Below are 20,178 nucleotides of genomic sequence, written 5' to 3'. Positions count from 1 at the left end.
AAAAATAAGGCCACTTCTTTTTCCGGGTGCTTTTCATAGTATTCCACAACATTAATAACAGCTCTTACATTGTCCCTTATTTGTCTTTTAGGAAGAAATCCCGCTTGGTCTTTGTTTATAAAGTTGGTCAGGTATTGTTTCAGTCGCTCTGCTAAAATTCTTGTATAGATCTTATAGTCATTATTCAACAATGAGATTGGTCTATAATTTTTTACGTTTGTGCTATCTTTATCTTCCTTAGGAATCAGAGAGATTACAGCTTCCCTCCAGGTCTTTGGGATTTTCCCTTCTTCTCTTATCGTGTTTAACAACTTCAACAGTTTGGGTGTTAATTCATCCTTGAGAGATTTGTAAAATTTTGACGTGAATCCATCTGGCCCTGGAGCTTTACCCTCTTGCATTGCTTTTATTGCTGCTTCTATTTCAATTTTCTCTATTGGGTCATTTAATATCTTTTTCATATGTTCCGTCAAAGGTGCCACCTGAATGTTTCGTAGATACTCTTCCACTTTTTCTTTACTTACATTCACACCCTTGAATAAATTTGCATAGTATTTAAAGAATTCTCTTTTAATTCCTTCTTGATCCACTACTGTTTTCCCATTTGCCATGATTTTATTTATAGTCTTATTTTCTTTCCTTTTTTTTAATTGCCAGGCCAGGTATTTACCAGGTTTGTTTGCACTTTCAAACGATTTCTGTTTCAAATTTTTTAAATTCCATTCTAATTCTTTATTCAGCAAATGTTTAACTTGGGATTGTAATATCGTAATTTCTTTTATTAATTTTTTCTTCCCTGGTCTTTTTTTTAAGTCCTTTTCTTTTTTATCTATTTCATTTTGCAGTGCTGACAGCCTTTCTTCTCTTGCTCTTTTGTCTTTATTATTCAATGTAATTAATATACCCCTCATTACTGCTTTATAAGTGTCCCATACTGTTGGATATTCCATATCATCCGTTTCATTTATTTGGAAGAATGCTGCAGTCTCCTTTTCTAAGAATGATACAGTGTCTTTATTTTGTAGTAAATCCTCATTAATTCTCCATCTTCTTGATTTTCTTTGCAATTTTGTTGACCAGCATATTGGATTATGGTCCGCCCAAACCTTTGGAAGAATCTCAATTTTTTTTGTTATGAGGCCCAAGCCTTGGGAACCCCACAACATGTCAATTCTGGAAAAAGAATTATGCCTTGCTGAGAAAAATGTATAGTCTCTTACCTCAGGGTTGAACTTTCTCCAAATGTCTTCTAGATTTTCCTGTTTAATCAACTCAAAGAAAGAATTGGGCAGCTTCCCTTCTTTATCATTCTTCTTTGGACTTGATCTGTCAAGGTTATTTTGTATTGTCCCATTAAAATCGCCCATCATCAATACCTGGTCATAAGTCTCTTCGTCCATTTGTCTATTTATGTCTTTAAAGAATTTGTCTTTCGCTCCATTGGGTGCATAGAGTCCTAGTAGTAACGTTTTTTTCGCCTCTATCGTCACCTCAACAGCAATGTATCTTCCTTCTTTGTCTTTAAAGATTAATTTTGGGTCAAGTTGTTCTTTAATGTAAAAAACCACCCCTCTTTTCTTTTGCTCTGCTAGTGAAAAAAATTCCAACCCCAAATTTCTATTCCACAAAAATTTACTGTCCTTGCGTTGTATATGAACTTCCTGTAAACAAATTATATTACATTTTTGCTTTTTAATCCAATGAAATGTTCTCCTTCTTTTCTGTGGTGAATTTAGTCCATTTATATTCCAAGATAGTAATTTGTACTCCATTATGATGTTGGTTCTTTATTTTCTTCAAAAAAGCTATGCATCTCTTGTTCGCTTCTTATTGTAATCCTTTTGCCATTTTGTTCAAATCCAAGACCCTCTGGTATTATCCATCTATATCTTGTGCCCTCTGCACGCAACTGATCGGTTAGCTTCTTGTACTTTTTCCTATCGCTGATCACTTCTCTTGGTAACTCTTTCATTATTTTAACTCTGCTCCCTTCTATTGCCCAGGCTTTTTGGTACCCTTTCCTCAAAATTTTCTCTGCCACTTCTTTTGATCTTAATCTTATGACGATGTCTCTTGGCAGACCTTTATTTTTCGCATAAACTGAGTTGACTCTGTAGGCACCCTCCAACATACTCTTAAATCTGTCAGGGTCTTCTTCTATGTACTCAGTGATGATATCCACCATATAGCCTTTTAAGTCTGTGTCTTCTTTTTCAGGTACCCCTCTTAGACGCACTTGTGACTCCAGCAACTTACAGTCGTGTATTATGACCTTTTCTTGAATTTTTAGCAAGGCAGAGGCCTGTGTATCCACTTTCATCTCTACCTCTTTCACTTTATTTTGAGTCTCTTCCTTAAAATTCTCTATCTCCTTCTTAAGGTCTCCAACTTCTTTTTTAATATCTTTTTTTATTGCCAAATGCAATTTGTCCATAGCTTTTAACATTTTTGCCTCCAGAGCGTCAAATTGAGCCTGCATCTTGTCAAATGATTGGGCTCTTGCACGTGTTGTTCTTTCTACTGACATATAAAAAATCACCAAACCTTAAAAAAATCCCCACATAAAATTTAGCATCCAATCCAATAGCTTAGAGCCAGTTCTTTCAGATGAGACTAATTTCGTTTTTCTCCCTTCTTCCTGAGCAAAGATATTGAATTTTAACAATTTTGACAGTTTTTCTCCCTTTTAAAATGGCAATCGTTATTTCTCTATGGTACAGTTCCAGCCTAGAGAGGTCTCTCTTCGTCTTTCTTGATCTGAGTCTTGGACTCAATTCCTTCCTAGTTCAAAGGTCGGATGTCACAGCTCTTGTTGTCCTTATAGGCTCTGATTTATTGTCCAGCCCCTTTTAGTTTCACTTCCTGTCACAGCTTAGACTGATCTCGTGTCTAATCTCGCAGTTTTTTGAGCTGCATGAAGAAACCGCAACCACAAAAATTCACAACAATATGTCCTTTCTCCAAAATATCTTTGAAGGCAATTGTTTTTACGGCGTTCAGTTTTCCCAAGCTGAATTCTTTTCCTGCTGTGCCCCCACTCAGCTCAGTTCATTCTAGGTTCTGCAGTTTATGGGCATATATACACGGCAACTCTCTTTTCTTTCTTCTGCGTCACCAGCCTCCCATTGCCAACTTTCACTCTTATCTTGAAAGGTTTTTTTTTTTTTTTTGCTGTTGTTCACATCCAAAGCCACAGAGCTCAGCTTAACAAGGTAAAAGTTTTTTTTCATTCAATTATGCTTTGCCTTCGTCTGTTATTAATCCACTCAGTGTTTAAACTATATTCAAAGTCTCTCAGAGTGAAGATAAGAATGATGAGTCTACCTTTTAGATGTTCTCAACTCCCCCGGCTGCTATTTTCTTGCAATTAAAATCAGTCCTTCTAGCGTGCTTGGATTCCGACAGCCTTAAGTGACCGAAGTCACTTTAGAGTCACTGCAGACGATGGTTGACATTCCATTGCCGGACATCAAGAAATGAAGGAGTCAGCTCCCTGACTGCTCCAGTTCGATATCAACAGCATTAAAGGAAGATAAGTCGTCTTGGGTTAACCCTTGCCTAGGGTTAATGAGCATAGACCTTATCAGGGGTCTTTAATACCCTGAACAGTGACAATAAAATCCCCCTCTGTTAGGGAGCTGCAGACTGTCTTCCAGCCAAACAGGAAGTCCACCTACCTAATTCTTTTTTGAAGCTGGCTGAAGAATTAAACTTAGTAGATGCCTGGAGAACAAAGAACCCGAACACGACAGATTTTACTTTTTATTCACATTCACATAAATCTTGGTCCAGAATAGATATGACCTGGGTATCCCTGAGTATGATTTTGTCAGTTAACCAAGTTGACATCCTCCCTCAGTCATACGCTGATCACAACCCAATTTTGTTATCTCTACAGGAGCAATCAAGAAATCCTCGATGGTCTCTCAATTTGCAAATTTTAAAAGAAACTCAATTTTTGGAAGTAGCTAAAAAAAGAGATTCAGGAATTTTTTAAACTCAACTTGGAGAAAGACACGAAGATCCCAGTTATTTGGGACGCATTCAAGGCCTTCGTTAGAGGAGTCGCCATCCGTTACTTAAAGAGGAGGAAGAGAGAACAAAGAAAATCTTACAATGAACTTGTAACAAAATTGAAATTCTATGAGAAACAACAGAAAACTGGGAATCCAAGAGAGGTGAAGGCCAGAATTACTTTTATCCAACATCAGATAAATATTCTTTTAGCAGAAGAAATGGAGAAAAAACTAAAATGGACAAGACAAAACTATTTTGAAAATGCTAACAAAGTGAGTAGATGGTTGGCTTACAAATTAAGGAAGGAAAAGGAGAAGAAGATCATAAAAATGTTGAAAAATGATGCCAAGGAGGAGGTGTTTCAAAATTTTCAAATGAAAGATATTATTCAAAACTTTTATAGGAATCTGTACAAAAAGCAAGAGATTGAACAATTCAAGCAAGAAAATTATATTAAAGGAGTCGAAATGAAACAATTAACAAGGGAACAGCAAGCAAGTTTGGAGAGCCCAATCTCAATGCAGGAATTGGTTGATGTAATTAAAACCCAAAAAAGCAACAAGACCCCAGGTCCAGATGGACTTCCGATTGAGTTTTTTAGAGCCTTTGAAGATTTGTTATTGTTGCCCTTTAAGAAGGTAATTGAGAATGTCTATCATTCAGGCGAGACTCCAGATTCTTGGAAAGAAGCGCTTATTACTCTCATTCACAAAGAAGGCACCGACCCATCAGAAATTAAAAATTATAGACCAATTTCACTTTTAAATAGTGATTATAAGATTTTTGCAACAATTTTAGCGAATAGATTGAAAAAAGTGATTACCGACTTAATTCATGAGGATCAAACAGGTTTCGTCCCAGGACGACTAATGAATCAGAATGTGAGGCTACTTTAAAATGTGATTGAATATTACAGAGATCACCCGGACAAAGAATTTGCTGCTATTTTTGTGGATGCAGAAAAGGCTTTTGACAATGTTAATTGGAATTTCACCAAAGTGACATTGGATGCGATTGGTTGTGGTGATAGGTACCGCAGAATGGTCGAAGCGATTTACTCGAAGCAGAATGCGAGAGTGAGTTTTAATGGAGTGATGTCTGATTTAGTAGAAATACAAGGCACTAGACAGGGATGCCCGTTATCCCCATTGCTTTTTATCTTGACGTTAGAACCTTTAATAAAGAAGATTAGAGAAGACAACAAAATTCAAGGAACCAGAATTAATAACGTGGAATTTAAGTCTTTGGCGTTTGCGGACGATTTAGTATTTATCTTGGAACAACCCATCTCTTCGATAGTCCCTCTGAAGCAAAGGCTATGAGAATTTGGAGAAGTATCTGGTTTCAAACTGAATGTGTCTAAGACAAAAATTTTAATGAAAAATATGGAGAAAATTCAAGTTGAATCTTTAGAACAGCTGTCAGGATTTAAGCAAGAAAAAAAGATAAAATGCTTTTGTACAGTTTTTGTTGTTATTACTCAACTTAGGATCCAGTTATCTGGGACAAAGGTGAGTTTATAAATCCACTAAGTGGGCCAAATCTGATAAAACATGGGCAAAAAAGTTGTTTTAAACTATAATCCATGATGGCGATAGCTGCCACTGTTACATCTGCACAGTATAGGCCACCATAACTATTCCGGCAAGTCAGAGGTCTCTTGGGATCTGTGAACTGCTGGGTGGTCCACTGTGACCATTTTGCTCAGTGCTTTGCAGATAAAAATATCTCCATTCCAGTTTAGACTCTAGCAGTGACAGGGTCAGATGGAGCCAGGGTGCCAAACTGTCCAATTGTTTGGGGTACTTTTCAGTCTATTCGGTTTGAGAATGTGGGCAGGATCCTTGGAAGTCTAAGACCAACCACCTACTTGTATGACCCTTCCTGTTCACTTAAAACTTCCAGAGCCAGGAGGCTGACTAGGTTTGAGAAGTAGCTGATGCTTCCTTAAGAGAAGGGGTGGTTATCGCAGGCTGTGGTGTGTCCACTTCTCAAGAAGCCTACCCTGGCCTTGACCCAGGAGATCTCAATAATTATCATCGAGTCTTAAATGTTCTGTTCCCAAGCAAGGTGATTGAACAGAACACCTTCAAGCTTTCCTGAATGAAGCTAATTGTTGACATTCTTTCCAGTCTGTTTTTAGACCTGGTTATAAGATTGAAACAGCCTTAGTCACCCTGGTAGATAGCCTGCACTGTAAGAAAGACAGAGGGAGTGCAACTCTGTTGATTCACCTGGACTTCTCCTTGGTTTTCAATACCATCATGGTATCCTTTGGAGCTACCCTTCTGAGCTGGGCTACCAGTCTAGAAAAAGACCTGTTAATCCTATGGCTGCTAAATTTACTTGGAAGCCTTTTGCAGACCAGCAGTCCAACCATACAACTTTTACCAGACAAACATATTTAAATATTTGTCAGCATTCAAAAAATTACAAAAGATTTATGTTAGGATCAAGGACTTATCTTTGCAAAAGCTGTGCTGCAACTCTTGTTTTTCTATATGTCTAATCATTCTAGTTTTAGCAGTGTTTTCCGCCAGACTTGTAACAATAACATATTCCAAGCAATTTCTTGATTCGCCCTCCCACTCTTAGATGGCTCTTTTAAAAAAAAGTGATACATTGACTAACATTTAAATTTATGTTAAGAAGGCTAATTTTAGCAAAGTTATTCTGAGATCAACCGTTTCAGATCTGATTTTCTTAAAAATTCTTGAATATATGCCATCCAGTCCAAGTGGCATAAACAACCACAGAGTACCTATGATGGAACAGCACTTCTGTGTGCAGAAGAGGGGGCACTGATTTCTACCAATTTGTTCCTTATGGGGGAGGGGTCAGGGGGCTACAGCAGTAGGGGAAAGTAGGAAAGTCCCAATTTAAAAGTTTAATTTGTGAATTAGCCCTAGCATTTCATCCCTTGTCACTTTCTGTAGGTGATTAGCCTCCTATCACCCAGATCTTTATTCTTTTTAGAATACTAGAGACAACCCTAATATTCTAGGAGAAACCATTGGATTGACACACACTGGTATATCATTGGCTGATTTTTAACTGTACCATTCCATACACTCTTATGAAACAGGAATCGTTCTCAGATAATTTGATAATTTCTCCTCTCTGATTATTCTACTATCATATGCATGCTTTAACAGAGACAGCTGTTGAAGGAAAGTATGTTCTGCCTAATCCTGATTTATCTTGTTGGCAAAATATATTCCAGTCGTTTTAGTAAAATTCCATTTTCACATTTTCACTTTCTCTGAGTAATTCAAGACACACATGTATGTAGAACTCTCAGAAACCCTTGAAATGAGACACTGTCTGAATGTGTAAAGCACAAAATAAATTTTAATTCCCTCATAATTAGAGTCAATTATGTAATCCCTACCACTCTGAAAACATATCATTACATTTTACATGTTTTGTGTAGCTCATTTTTGGAATGCAAAAAGCATTCTGTAGATGGTATTCTATAATTTAAGAAGCTGCTCTCCATAGCACAGGAAAGAAAAGGAAGAGACTCAGAGAGGCTCATACTAGACATGATGGAGATCCTGGACTGTTGTAGCTCTTTTAAAGTGAGGGGTTTTACATTTCCATTCTGCATGGCTTCACTCACAGAAACTGCCCTCCCATTCTGCTTTTAGCCCCTTAACAGAATCATGTCTTTTGACCATCTTTTCTTTCTAAAGGACAACAATACAGGCACCTCAGTTCTGATTTACAAAAACATGTAGAGGGAAAAGAGTTAACCCTCCCCATTTCCATGTGACCCTGATCCAAATCCTGGCTGTATGGAGTTGTAATTTGACCCTAAAAGACACTGGGGCAATCCAATCATGGATCTCCCAGAGTCCCTTCTATTAATTCACCCACTTTCAGACTGCGAGGCTCAATGACACTAAACCAGTTCTGAAGATACTTCCCCCACAAGAATGAAGGCTACAATTGATAAATGCCACTAAATTCAAAATAAATGCAACTTTATAAAATGCTGAAGGTTCATGGTGTCTTCTAATGGCCAGGCTTCATTATGCTGCTCCCAGCTGCCTCCCACTTTTGAACACTTGCAAGTTTTACAGTCTACCTAGTACAATGAACAACACACTACCCAAATTGTACATTACCCCTAGGGCTTTTTTGTAGCAGGAATTCCCTTGCATGTTAGGCCACACCAGGGGTCATTTTGTAGAAAAATAGGTGGTGGAGCTCATCCAGGGATTGTTATGCAGCTGCCCATACTATTCAAAGGACAAGGAGGTGGAACTCTCAAAAGGAGGAAGTGGAACTCTCAGAAAGGTTCAGGAGCTGTGCTCCTGTGAGCTTCCACTGAATCCGAGGCCTGGGCCACACACCCCTAATGTAGCCAATCCTCCTGGAGCTTACAAGTCTCTTAGTGCAGGGCCTGCTGTACGCTTCAGGAGGATTGGCTACATCAGGGGTGTGTGGCCTCATACACAAAGGAGTTCTTGCTACAAAAAAAAGCCCTGCCCTATGTAGGTATTTGTTCCATGTTCAGCTGTATGCATAGATGTGGAGTCAGGGTCAGCTCTGCCCTCTAAATGTGCCTGATCTTCCTACCATGGATGAGATATCTGATGCAGAATAAGGTTAATATGTATTATGCTCTCTATTCCCTCTATTCCCTACCTCTATTTTTTCTGAAACTAATAAAACTTTTTAAAATTTGAGATATCTGCTCGGGTGCCTGACTGCATATACAACATACATTTAAAAAGCATTTTCCGTATCTCTGTGCAGATGGAAGCCTGCAGAGGTTGTGGTACAGTGGCCTTTTATTGCATGTGTGTTCTGTGGCTACATATATGTGAGTCTAAATGTAAGGGATGAGAGGAGTATTCAGTTTTCGAAAAAAGGAGGACATTAAGTTTTTGAAAAAAGGACATGATAAGAGTTTTTTTTTTTAATTAGGTGTGACGAGAGACAGTGGCAGAGACAATGTTTTCTCCCTCTCCCAAAACACTCAGGGACACCCATTGCAATTGATAGGCAATACTATCCTCTGTGATGTGTTAAGAGAGGAAAAGGAAATGTTAAAGAAACAGAGGCAACGGGGGGGGGGGGGGGGTTGAGCAGGAACACACAGGAATGCAGTTCTGGCTGGCTTGGTGTCAAGATGTGCCTAATATGCAAATGAATTCCTGCTGGGCTTTCTCTACAACAAATCCCTGTGCAAAACACACATCAGGGGGTGTGGCCCAATATGTGAAAAAAGCCCTGTAGGCAAGGACATACCTCTAAAGAATATCTGCAGGTTGCTAGGTACTGTAGGTCAGCCATCAAAGAGGCCAAAGAGGCCATCACAGAGAGCTAAAGCTGGCCAGGGAGGCTTGCTACAACACAAAAATCTCTTCAGATATGTGAGGAACAAACATAAGATAAAAGAGGCATTGAGCCCAGTGTTTGGTGGAAATGGAGAAACTCTGACAGAGGACAGAGAGGAAGCAGAAAGGTTCAACTCCTATTTTGGCTCAGTTTTTTCCCTGAAGAAGAGTACAGATTCATCTAGATATGCAAGTAGGCAAAGCACAGCATTTGGGCTGCTGGTTGACATGGACAACGAGGTAGAAGCACCGAGCCGCATTGAATGAGTACAAATTCCCCTGGCCAGATGGTATGCACCCAAGAGTGTCCAAAGGACTTTCTAGAAAGCTTGCAGGGCCTTTGTCTATCATCTTCCAGATCCCTTGGAGGATGGAAGATGTGCCCCAAGTCTGGAGGAGGGCTGATGTTATCCCAATTTTCAAAAAAGGGAGGAAGGATGACCCAGGAAACTACAGGCCAGTTAGTCTAATCTCTGCCTCATGGAAGATACTGAAGCAGATTTTAAAAGGATCAATCTGCAAGCACCTAAAGGACAATTTGGTGATCCAGGGAACTCAGATTTCTCCCTAATAGGTCCTGCCAGACCAACCTCATTTCCTTCTTTGTTCAAGTGACAAGTTTACTGGATTGAGGGAATGCTGTTGATGTTCTTTACCTAGATGTCAGTAAAGCTTTTAACAGAGTTCCCCATGATGTTCTGGTAGGTAAACTAGAGGACTGTGGACTGGACCCACGATAGCTAGGTGAATAGGAAACTGGTTGGAAAACGACACTCAGAGTAGTTGTCAATGGCATTTCATCTGAACAGAGGGAGGTGTCCAGTGGAGTAATGTGTGTGGTTCCAGAGGCTTCATTTCAAGAAGGATGTGGGCAGAATAGGGCAGATGTAGCGGAGAGCAACAAAGGTGAACAGGGGCCTGGAGACCAAGCCCTACGATGAAAGACTGATGGACTTGGGAATCTTCAGTCTGGAGAAGAGGAGGCTGAGGGGGGGGGGGACATAATTGTTCTCTTGATGTATTTGAAGGGCTGTCACTTAGAGGAGGGCAGGGAGCTATTCCTGCTGGCAGCAGAGGATAAGATTCGCAATAATGGGTTTAAATTAAGGGAGGAAGGATACCAGCTGGATACTAGGAAAAACTTTTATATAGTAAGAGTTGTTCAACAGTAGAATTGGCTGCCATGGGAAGCTGTGAGCTCCCACTGAGTGGCAGTATTTAAGCAGCAGCTGTACAAACACTTGTCAGGGATGCTCTAGGGTGATTCTGCATTGAGCAGAAGCTTGGACTAGATGACCTGGATGGCCTCTTCAAACTAGGGTTGCCAAGTCCAATTCAAGAAATATCTGGGAACTTTGGGGGTGGAGCCAGGACAAAGGTTGTGACAAGCATCACTGAACTTCAAAGGGAGTTCTGGCCATCACATTTAAAGGGACTGCACACATTTTAAATGCCTTCCCTCCATTGGAAATTATGAAGGATAGGGCCACCTTCTTTTGGGGCTCATAGAATTGGATCCCCTGGCTTAATATTTCTGAAACTTGGGGGGTATTTTGGGGAGTGGCACCAGATGCAATACAGAAAATCTGGTTCCTCTACCTCAAAAAACAGCCCCCCAGAGCCCCAGATACCTGCTAATTGAGTCTCCATTATTTCCTATGGGAGTCAGTCTCCATAGGGAATAATAGAGATCCCAGCAGACATTTCCCTCCCCCCACCACTTTCTGATGACCCTGAAGTGGGGGGAGGGCCTCCAGACTGGGGGATCCCCTGCCCCCACCTGGGGATTGGCAACCCTACTTCAAACTCTATGATTCAGGACAGACAAAAGGAAATATTCCTTTACTCAATGAGTTATTAAATTGTAGAAGTGTCTGCCAGTGGACATAGTGATGGCCATGAGCATAGCTAGCTTTAAAGAAGATCAGACAGATTCAAGAAGATTTGGTCCACCAGTAGCTAGCTATTAGCAAGAGTGGCTAAAGGGAACCTCCACATTTAGAGGTAGTCAACCTCTGAATACCAGTACTAGGAAGCAACACTGGGGGTGGCCTCTGCCTCTAGGCTGTACATTTTTCATTAATTACTTTGGTAATTGTTGTATATGTGATCTTAATGTGAATAAGTAATGGCGTTCTTGCCTGGCTCATTGGATCCTGTAGGACAGAGCTTGGGGACTCAGGAACAATGGACAGCAGGATCCAAATCCCTGCTGCCCTGCTCCAATCATGGCCCCCCTGCTGGTTTGAATGGTCCAATAGCATGCTTGCGCGGGAACCCTGAGTGTATATAAGTTGGCCCTGTTGGCCCAGTTCCTCAGTCTTTTAGTGCAGCCCTGTACTATGCTGTATCTAATAAAAGAGCTATGATCACTACCACCTCGCCTCTTCCTTGCGTTGAACCCATATATTATAGTAATTAATCTGGTATTTAATTGTCAACCAGTGGCTACTACCTATGGTGAATAAATAGAACCTCCATGTTCAGAGGCAGTAAACCTTTGAATACCAGTGCTAGGAAGCACAACAGGGGGAGGCCTCTGCTTCTATGCTATGTTTGTTGGCCCTCCACAGCAACCGGTGGACCACTGGTTTGATCCAGGAGTGCTCTTCCTATGTACGCATGAGTTCTTGCTTTAAAATTCTGGCTCCCGGCAAAAAGAAAAGAGAAGAAGCGGGCAACCTTAGCTGTTGTCATTTTAATATCTGCAGCAGAGAAGTGTATAGGGCAGAACAGAGACTGTCTCCAGCCAGCCTTGAGCTGAAAGCCATTATGCAAACAAACATGAATAAATTAGAACAACCTAGACATAAAAGGGGGGAGGAGCAGGCAGAGAATGACAAGCCAAGGAAGAAACATTAATTAGATTCAAATGGCTTGATTTGCCTTGTTTGTTAAAAAGAAATTAATTACCAAAAAAAATTGTAAATTACAAATAAAAAGCTCTCCACAAGAGAAGCCAAAGGTTTTTTTTCCACTAGAATCCATGATGAGGATCTGAAAAAGGGGATTGTGTCTAATTAAACATTATTTTATGTCATTCTAATTAAGATGACCTCATATTATAATTAGAGATATGCTAAATTACTTGGAAATAATTAGAATGATTGGATACCCAGCGCGTATGCCAGTTTGGAAGCTTTCACGCTCACATGGATTCTGTTCACCTCAGTAACTTTCAGTCAGAGGTTTCATCTTTGAATTGGAAGCAGGTACCTGCCTGGGAGGGAGAAGTTGGAAGGCACATCTACCCTATGTCCAGTGATGTCACTCTCTTCCTCATTAGTGTCATACTCTCAGAACACAGCACAATAACAGATTATGTAATATACCATCGATGTCATTGTAAGGCAAGTATCCAGTCCTGAGTCAAGAAGATTTCACTGCCACAGTCTTCGTAAGCAAAGACAGATTTTTATTTTTGATTATCCTCCGGAGAATCATAATAGCAAACAAGCCAATAATAACAATAAAGAATGATTCATGAAAGATTATTTTGCTCTATTGATCTCCAACTAACACAAGCATTTCCCAAAACATGAATCAAGACCAACCAGGAAGTTTCTGTGGAAATTCAAGAAAAGATTAATATGGATTTTTTTAAAGTGACTTGGGACAACACAGCCTTCATTCAAATCACACTATGGTCTCTCATATTGATTGAGGCATATTTTATGTATTTTTTAAAAGCATATTGCTAAAAGGGTGAAGTGTAAGTGTGTACAAGAACACACCTCATGGCTACTCCAAATATTGGCTCCATCCAATTAATTATGGTTATAACTAAATTCTGATGAAATTAGTGTGCTTCAACTGGAGCAACTCTACATAGGATTTCTCTGTCAGGGCCTTCTCTGTTAGCTGTATTTTAATCTGTAAATTGTAATGCTGTTATTTTAATGTTGTGATTCTATGATGGAGGCCACCCTGAGTCTGCTTGCGGGAAGGGCAGGATGCAAATCCATAAAATAAATAATATATTCTGAAGCCTTAAAAAACAGCCATGATGGAGATGGATCAAGTTAGAGAGAAGCTACAGTAACAGAGGTAAGTAAAATGCTTCCTCTTCTCTCTGAGCTGCTACCTACATGGCTGATCTGAAGCTAATAATTCATTTGTCAATTGGAAGCAAATAACTGCTTAAGGGAATCAGTTTCTAACAGAGACATGGCATTGTGAAGAGTTCACACCTACTTTCTCTCGCTCCAAATTACCTATTCCAAATCCCATATACAGAGTTATTCTTTACAAGTCAGATAACTTTAGAAGATTAACAACAAAATCCTATGCAGAGTTATTCCCATCTAAAGCCATTGACGGATGGAGGCAAGCAAGCATGGTATTCCCTGATCTAATCAGATCTCTAAAACTATGGAGGGTTGGTACTTCAATGGGAGACCACCAAGGAAGACTCTGCAGAGGAAGGCAATCACAAACCTTCTCTGCTTCTCACTTGCCTTTAATGTCCCTTGCTGGGGTTGCCATAAGGTGGTTGAACTTGATAGCATTTACATATGTATGTAAAGCCATTGACTAACTGGATTGGGGCCATTATGATTGTGAAGTGTACACCTAGAAATGTAACGTGTGAATGAAATAAAACCATTTGAATCAGACCCTTGGTCCATCAAAGTCAGTATTGTCTACTCAGACTGGCAGCGGCTCTCCAAGGTCTCAAGCTGTGGTTTTTCACACCTATTTGCCTGGGCCCTTTTTTGGAGATGCCAGGGATTGAACCTGGGACCTTCTGCTTACCAAGCAGATGCTCTACCACTGAGCCACCATCCCCCCCCCCTTATTATTAGTACGTTATAGACTATCATACTACATGTGAGGTTGGTGGAAATCCAATGTTTGTTATCAAATGAAAAATGCCTTCAGATTCCTTCCTATGGCAGTAACTAGTATTAGCTGACCAGGAGGGACATCTTGGAGTCTTAGCAGATAACTCTCTGAAAGGGCAACTAAAACCATTAAGGGCATGGAACACCTTTCCTATGAAGAAAGGTTAAAGAGGTTAGGACTCCTTAGCTTGGAGAAATGTCAACTGAGGGGTAACATGATAGAGGTTTACAAAATTGTGCATGGGATAGAAAAGGTAGAGAAAAAACAACTTTTCAGCCTTTCTCACAATTCAATAACTCATGGGTACTCAATTAAATTAATAAGCAATAAGCTTAGAACAGATAAACGGAATTATTTCTTCACACGAAGAGTAATTAACATGTGGAATTCATCACCCCAAGAAGTGGTGGCAGCTGTAAGCATAGATAGCTTCAAGAGGGGATTGGATAAATATATGTAGCAGAAGTCCATCAGTGGCTATTAGCCACAAGATACAGATGGAACACTCTGCTGGGGCAGTGATGCTCTGCATTCTTGGTGCTTGGGAGGGGGGACAGTGGGAGGGTTTCTGGAGTTCTGACCTCACTGGTGGGCCACCTGATGGCACCTGGTTTTTGACCACTGTGTGACAAAGAGTGTTGGACTGGATGGACCATTGGCCAGATCCAACATGGCTCCTCTTATGTTCTTATGGCTAAAAAATGAATGTCCCCCAGAGCTTTTTTTGAGCAGGAATGCACAGAAACGCAGTTCTGGCTGGCTTGGTGTCGGGGGTGTGGCCTAATGTGCAAATAAGTTCCTGCTGGGCTTTTTCTGCCCAAAAAGCCCTGTGTGAAACAATGGTGATGCCAGGGGGTGTGGCTTAATATACAAATGAATTCCTGCTGGGCTTTTTCTACCAAAAAGCCCTGCCTATGACCATTCCTTGTGATCACCTTGCATCATTAGCACTTCACCAGAATTTCTGAAATACCAACAACAACCAAGCCTGGCAATTTTTTGAAAGTATTGTGAGGCCTTTTAAATTTGGTGTCTGAAATAACAACACTGAGTGAGGACTTTATAACATTTCTTCAATTCTCACTGCTTAAATGACTGGGGCAGTTGTTATTTTTTTAAAAAATCTATCAATACCCTCCCAAGCTTTTAGGATTGCATCATGCTGTGCTTATCATAGTAAGATAATATTTAAAAAAAAAAACCATAGTACAACAAGAGTTAACGAGAAAGTCCTGCTGGAACGTTTTTCTTCCTTTATTGGTCATGCATATACCTTGAGAGGAATATATCAGGAGAGCAATAGCTTTTACCAGACCCACAATTGTACTTTTGGGTCAAGGCATCCCATTCCAATATCCCCAATACTACTGTACTGAAAACAATTATAATATTTTAAATGTGATCTTTCTCAATAAGAACTGGAGACATATCATTAGAGTTACAACAGTACTGCAAAAATTATGGTTATAGATGAGCCCCAAGTGAAATATCAGAATGGATGTGGCAATCATTATTCTTATCATTTTATTCATCTCAGTAGCCCAGGACACATCCAAAAGGCATGCATAATTAGATGATCATATAAATGCTAATTCTATATGGTGACATTGGCTTGGTGCTTTATGAGTACAATTGGGCACTAAGAAGTTTTAGACAGTGTGCAGATTACAGAGGTTTCTGCTGTCTACTATTTGTGCATCAATTTCATTTCTATCTCTTGACCAACATCTACTAAATTCTTTATATTAATTTCCTTTATATTAACTGGAATATTAACTTTATATTAACTGGAATAACAGTTAAAACTGAGAAACCAGGATTGAAGTGAACAAGCTTCGGATTTGACCATGTTAGCACTAGTCTTATGGGTTATGCTAATGGGTTGCTTTATATCTCCATCACCATAACTTTATCCAAATTCTGCTGTTTCTTTCAAGGTTTCCAGTAGGACTTCAAACTCTAATTAGTTGAATCAGTAGATTAATCAAGTAAAAAGCTTTGCTTGATTTTATCAGTGGGGTCAGGTTTAGTCAGCAAAAGGCAATGTCAAAGGGGATACAAGTTTATTTATGAGGCTACTTTGGTCTAGACTTTCTTTGGGTTATGGTATTGTAAGTTCTCTGAAACAGGGTAGGGTTGGGAAAGTCCTGGAAATTTGGGGGTGGAGCCTTGGGAGGGTCCTCAGTGGGGTTTAGTGACTTGGAGTCCACCCTCCAAAGCAGCTGTTTTCTTTAGGAAAACTGATCTCTGTTGTCTAGAGATCAACTGTAATTCTGGGAGATCTCCAAACCCCACCCAGAGATTAGCAGCGCTAAACAGGAAGCTCAACTGAGGGTTTGGGATATGCAAATCTAATTGACTGATCAGTAAAATGCAGTTAATCAATCAAGTAAAAACTATTTAATTATGTGGCAGCCTTAGTTTTAAACCTGCAAAACCATGGTATAGAACTGAACCATGGTATAGAATGTCCAGAATGAATAACCATTACAGTTACGGTGAGGTAAGATTTCTTCACCCAATCTTTGAAGAGCTATGTGTTATATGCAAATATATGCAATAGAACATCAACATCGTTTTCCTTTAAGTACATCAGCTATGGGCTTCAGGTAACAGAGAGCAGAGAAGTGTAGGAGGTGTGCTTAACCTTTTCTTCACCCTCTATTTCCCTGCTTTATATTACTATCACAACCTCAAAGTAAATCTCCCTCCCCCATAGAGCTTCCACAGCTGAGAAAAAAAGCCTCAGGAACACATTTGGAGCAGGGAAATTGTAGATGAGTTAAAGATCTCTGCCACGTCTTCACTTTCAATAATTTTTTTCAAAAAAATAAAAATAGTGTTGGAACATAGGCCTTCAGTTATTTCTTCTGGCACTCTCTTTCCTGCCATGTTCTCCCTTTCTTCAACAACTATAAATACTGCAAGATGAAGAGAAAAAAATCCATGCCCAAATTCTGTCTACCAATGTAATCATTACAGAAAGTTGTTAAAATTAAGGACATTATATGCATTGCACATCTGCCCACAGAATGTGAGATGCTTTATTTATTTAATTTAGATGATTATTTCTATTTACTTATTTTATCACATTTATATCCCACCCTCCCCTGACGGGCTCAGGGCGGCTAACAACAACAAATTAAACCACATAAACATTAAAAACAGATTATAGAATAAAATCATTCATACAATTTACAATCCTAAAGCTAAGATGTGCATTTCTAATTTCTCTGATGTTCTTGTTTCAGCTATAATAATTCAGTGGGATTATCAGTGCCATGGAGTAATAGCTATCTCCCTTCAACCGTTAAAAGCGAGTTTAAATAATTTGATTTTACAGGCCCTGTGGAACTGTGGCAGGTCCTTCAGGGTCCTGATGTTTTCGGGGAGGGCATTCCACAAAGCAGGGGCTATTACTGAGAACGCTCTGGCTCTGGTGATGGACAGTCAAGTCTCTTTTGGTTCAGGGATCTTAAGGAGATTTTGAGACCCAGAGCGAAGTGCTCTCTGGATTGGCCCAATGTTACCCAGTGAGCTTCCACGGCAGAGTGGGGATTTTGAACCTGAGTCTCCCAGATCCTAGTCAAGCACTGGCAGAGGCCTTTGAAACCTAGATTTCTAGGCTGTAACAAGTCTCACCTGATTTTGCTATCTTATGAAGAGTAATCATATTTCACATATTAATAGTGTACTCATTTCCCACAGTAAACATATATGCAGACATACATTTTGATGCAGCAAGACATGCCAACAGATTAACTGCAGATCTCCAGTTATGTGTCCATTTGTTTGTCTAGAATGCGGTCTGCACTGCACACTTTACACACTTTACTGCATAAACCCGAAGGTAATGACTACTATATAAACTACAATACAGCCTTACTTTTTTGCCTTCTGATCGTCTGATATGAAGCAGTTTGGTTCTGAAACCCTGCTTGGAGGATTTTTATGACAATGGCTTATGAGTCCCATCCTGTGGTGACATTTGTACCCATGAATAATCCTGGCAAAAAAAGTTGGGAGGGAATAATTAGTATTTCACTTTACCAGAGGGATTTACTTAAGGGGGAAGCTGTCTTTTCGTAAGAAGCAGCTGATATTTGTCACCTGGAGGAAGGGACTAATTAAATGCATCACAGGCAACGGTGACAAGAGGCTGAAAAACAGCCTGACACTTCCAAAATGACTTATAGCACATGATTAAATATAAGACATTTTATTAATATACACACACGCACACAATGCAAACAAACACACACAGGTGTGCCCCCATTTGCTAAGTACCTCCTGTGCTTTTTGTTCTGGTGCTTAAACAGGTGCAGAACAGATTCCCTGCTCATCAATACACTCTGCTTCCATGGCAGCACATTGGTTGCTTAGCGGGTGGTTGCCACAAAGGTCTCGCCTTAGAGAACAAGGCAGACAAAGCGGGAAAGGTCAATTCAGGTGTCCCCTTGCATTGGGAACGATGGAGCTGGGGAAGAACAAACAGTTTTTAAAAGTGTACAGTATAGATGATAGATGATAGATAGATAGATAGATAGATAGATAGATAGATAGATAGATAGATAGATAGATAGATAGATAGATAGATAGATAGATAGACAGATAGACAGACAGACAGACAGACAGACAGACAGACAGACAGACAGACTTCTATGAATGTATTATAAAGATTGGGAAATGGAATATTGCAGGACCCCGGTGTGAACATCTGACAAAGCCATTCAGTGTGAAACGGCCGGCTCCAGCGTGCAGCCCCATGATCAAGTCATGGAATTGGGGTTTAGCTCTTGCACCACTGACAATCTCTGAAGAATGGCACTGTGATTGCCTCATAAGGGTGAAAATGATTGTGGTGGAATCTGTTATATTTTGAACTGATTATTCGAGTTTTCCTGGTCTTGCCAGGTTTTTGCCGAGTCAGTTTGAAGTCATAGGAATTCACGTGTAAATCCGTGTTATCAGTTTTGTGCTAAATGTATTTTTAAGACATTTTCTGAATTATACACTCTAGTGGTTTAAATGCGTTGCCAGTAATTTACAATCGCTAGCCTTTCTTGGTGTTTACATTTGCATTATTCTGCGGTTTCCTCTTATTGATTTTGCTGGACCAATGAGGATGGCAAGGCGACAGGGCTGTTCCTGGACCTTTCACACTGCAGGCCCATCAGAGTCACTGAGGAAGAGTCCCCTGGCCTTCTCTTGTTGACTAGAGTGAGGACGATGCAGTTGCTACATCTGTACCCACCATAGCCATTGCTCTTCAAAAGTCTATTAGCTTGCTTGCATGGAAGCTCCTGAACAACAACAATAAGAAACACATTTGGGCAATCAACCACAGCATCTAACCAGTTGTGCAACATCCTTCATTGGCAGTTTCATTAGATATAGGATAAACAAGACAGGAAGTGAGAAGCAAAGCCTGCCAACAAAGAACTAGGAAAGGTGAACTGAGAAATTCCTTGCGATTGTATTATTATTTAAACAAGGGAGTAATGCACTACTGTTTGGGGAATAGCTTAGGAAGCTTTTGGTGTATCAGGATGAGGACTAATTTCCAAAGGCAGAGAGTCAGTGAAGGGTAGTAGTTAGAATGTTTGACAGTGACCAGGACTCCTTCAGCCTAACTTATTTCACAAGGGTTGTTGTCAGGATAAGATGGGAGAAAGAGAACCATGCACACCTCTATGTAGTAATAATCAAATTGAAATTCAAGGAGGACTTTTGTCTACATGCTAGGTTTGTGGGTTGCACTAGAAGTGACCCAGGATAGCTGTAATCAAGATCTCTTGCAGGTTTTTCTTTTAAACTAAGTGCAACTCCAATTGGCTACACCAAATAAATGATGCTTTCCTCACAGTGGAAAACATTTAAGTACCTTGTGTTTATGCTTTCCTCAGAGGGCAAATAACTGGGAGGGGGCACAATAGAACTCAGGGGAAATTGTGCAGGGGAAAGAGTG

The 20,178-nt window shown here is 40.0% G+C and overlaps 1 protein-coding gene and 1 non-coding gene across 6 annotated transcripts in view; one reads left to right on the top strand and one right to left on the bottom strand.

Annotated features, from left to right (window-relative positions):
• Positions 1-20,178, top strand: part of ID2 (inhibitor of DNA binding 2) — a 414,839-nt gene that overhangs the window by 196,320 nt on the left and 198,341 nt on the right. The gene's annotated exons all lie outside the window — the stretch shown is intronic.
• On the bottom strand, positions 14,082-14,154 carry TRNAT-GGU (transfer RNA threonine (anticodon GGU)). Its single transcript has one exon. It is a non-coding gene; the product is annotated as a tRNA-Thr (tRNA).

This window comes from Heteronotia binoei, chromosome 1, assembly GCF_032191835.1.
Source record: "Heteronotia binoei isolate CCM8104 ecotype False Entrance Well chromosome 1, APGP_CSIRO_Hbin_v1, whole genome shotgun sequence".
In the NCBI taxonomy this organism is placed as follows: Eukaryota; Metazoa; Chordata; class Lepidosauria; order Squamata; family Gekkonidae; genus Heteronotia; species Heteronotia binoei.
The sequence above is the reverse complement of the archived record's forward strand: the minus strand, read 5'-3'. Positions and strand labels throughout refer to the sequence as shown.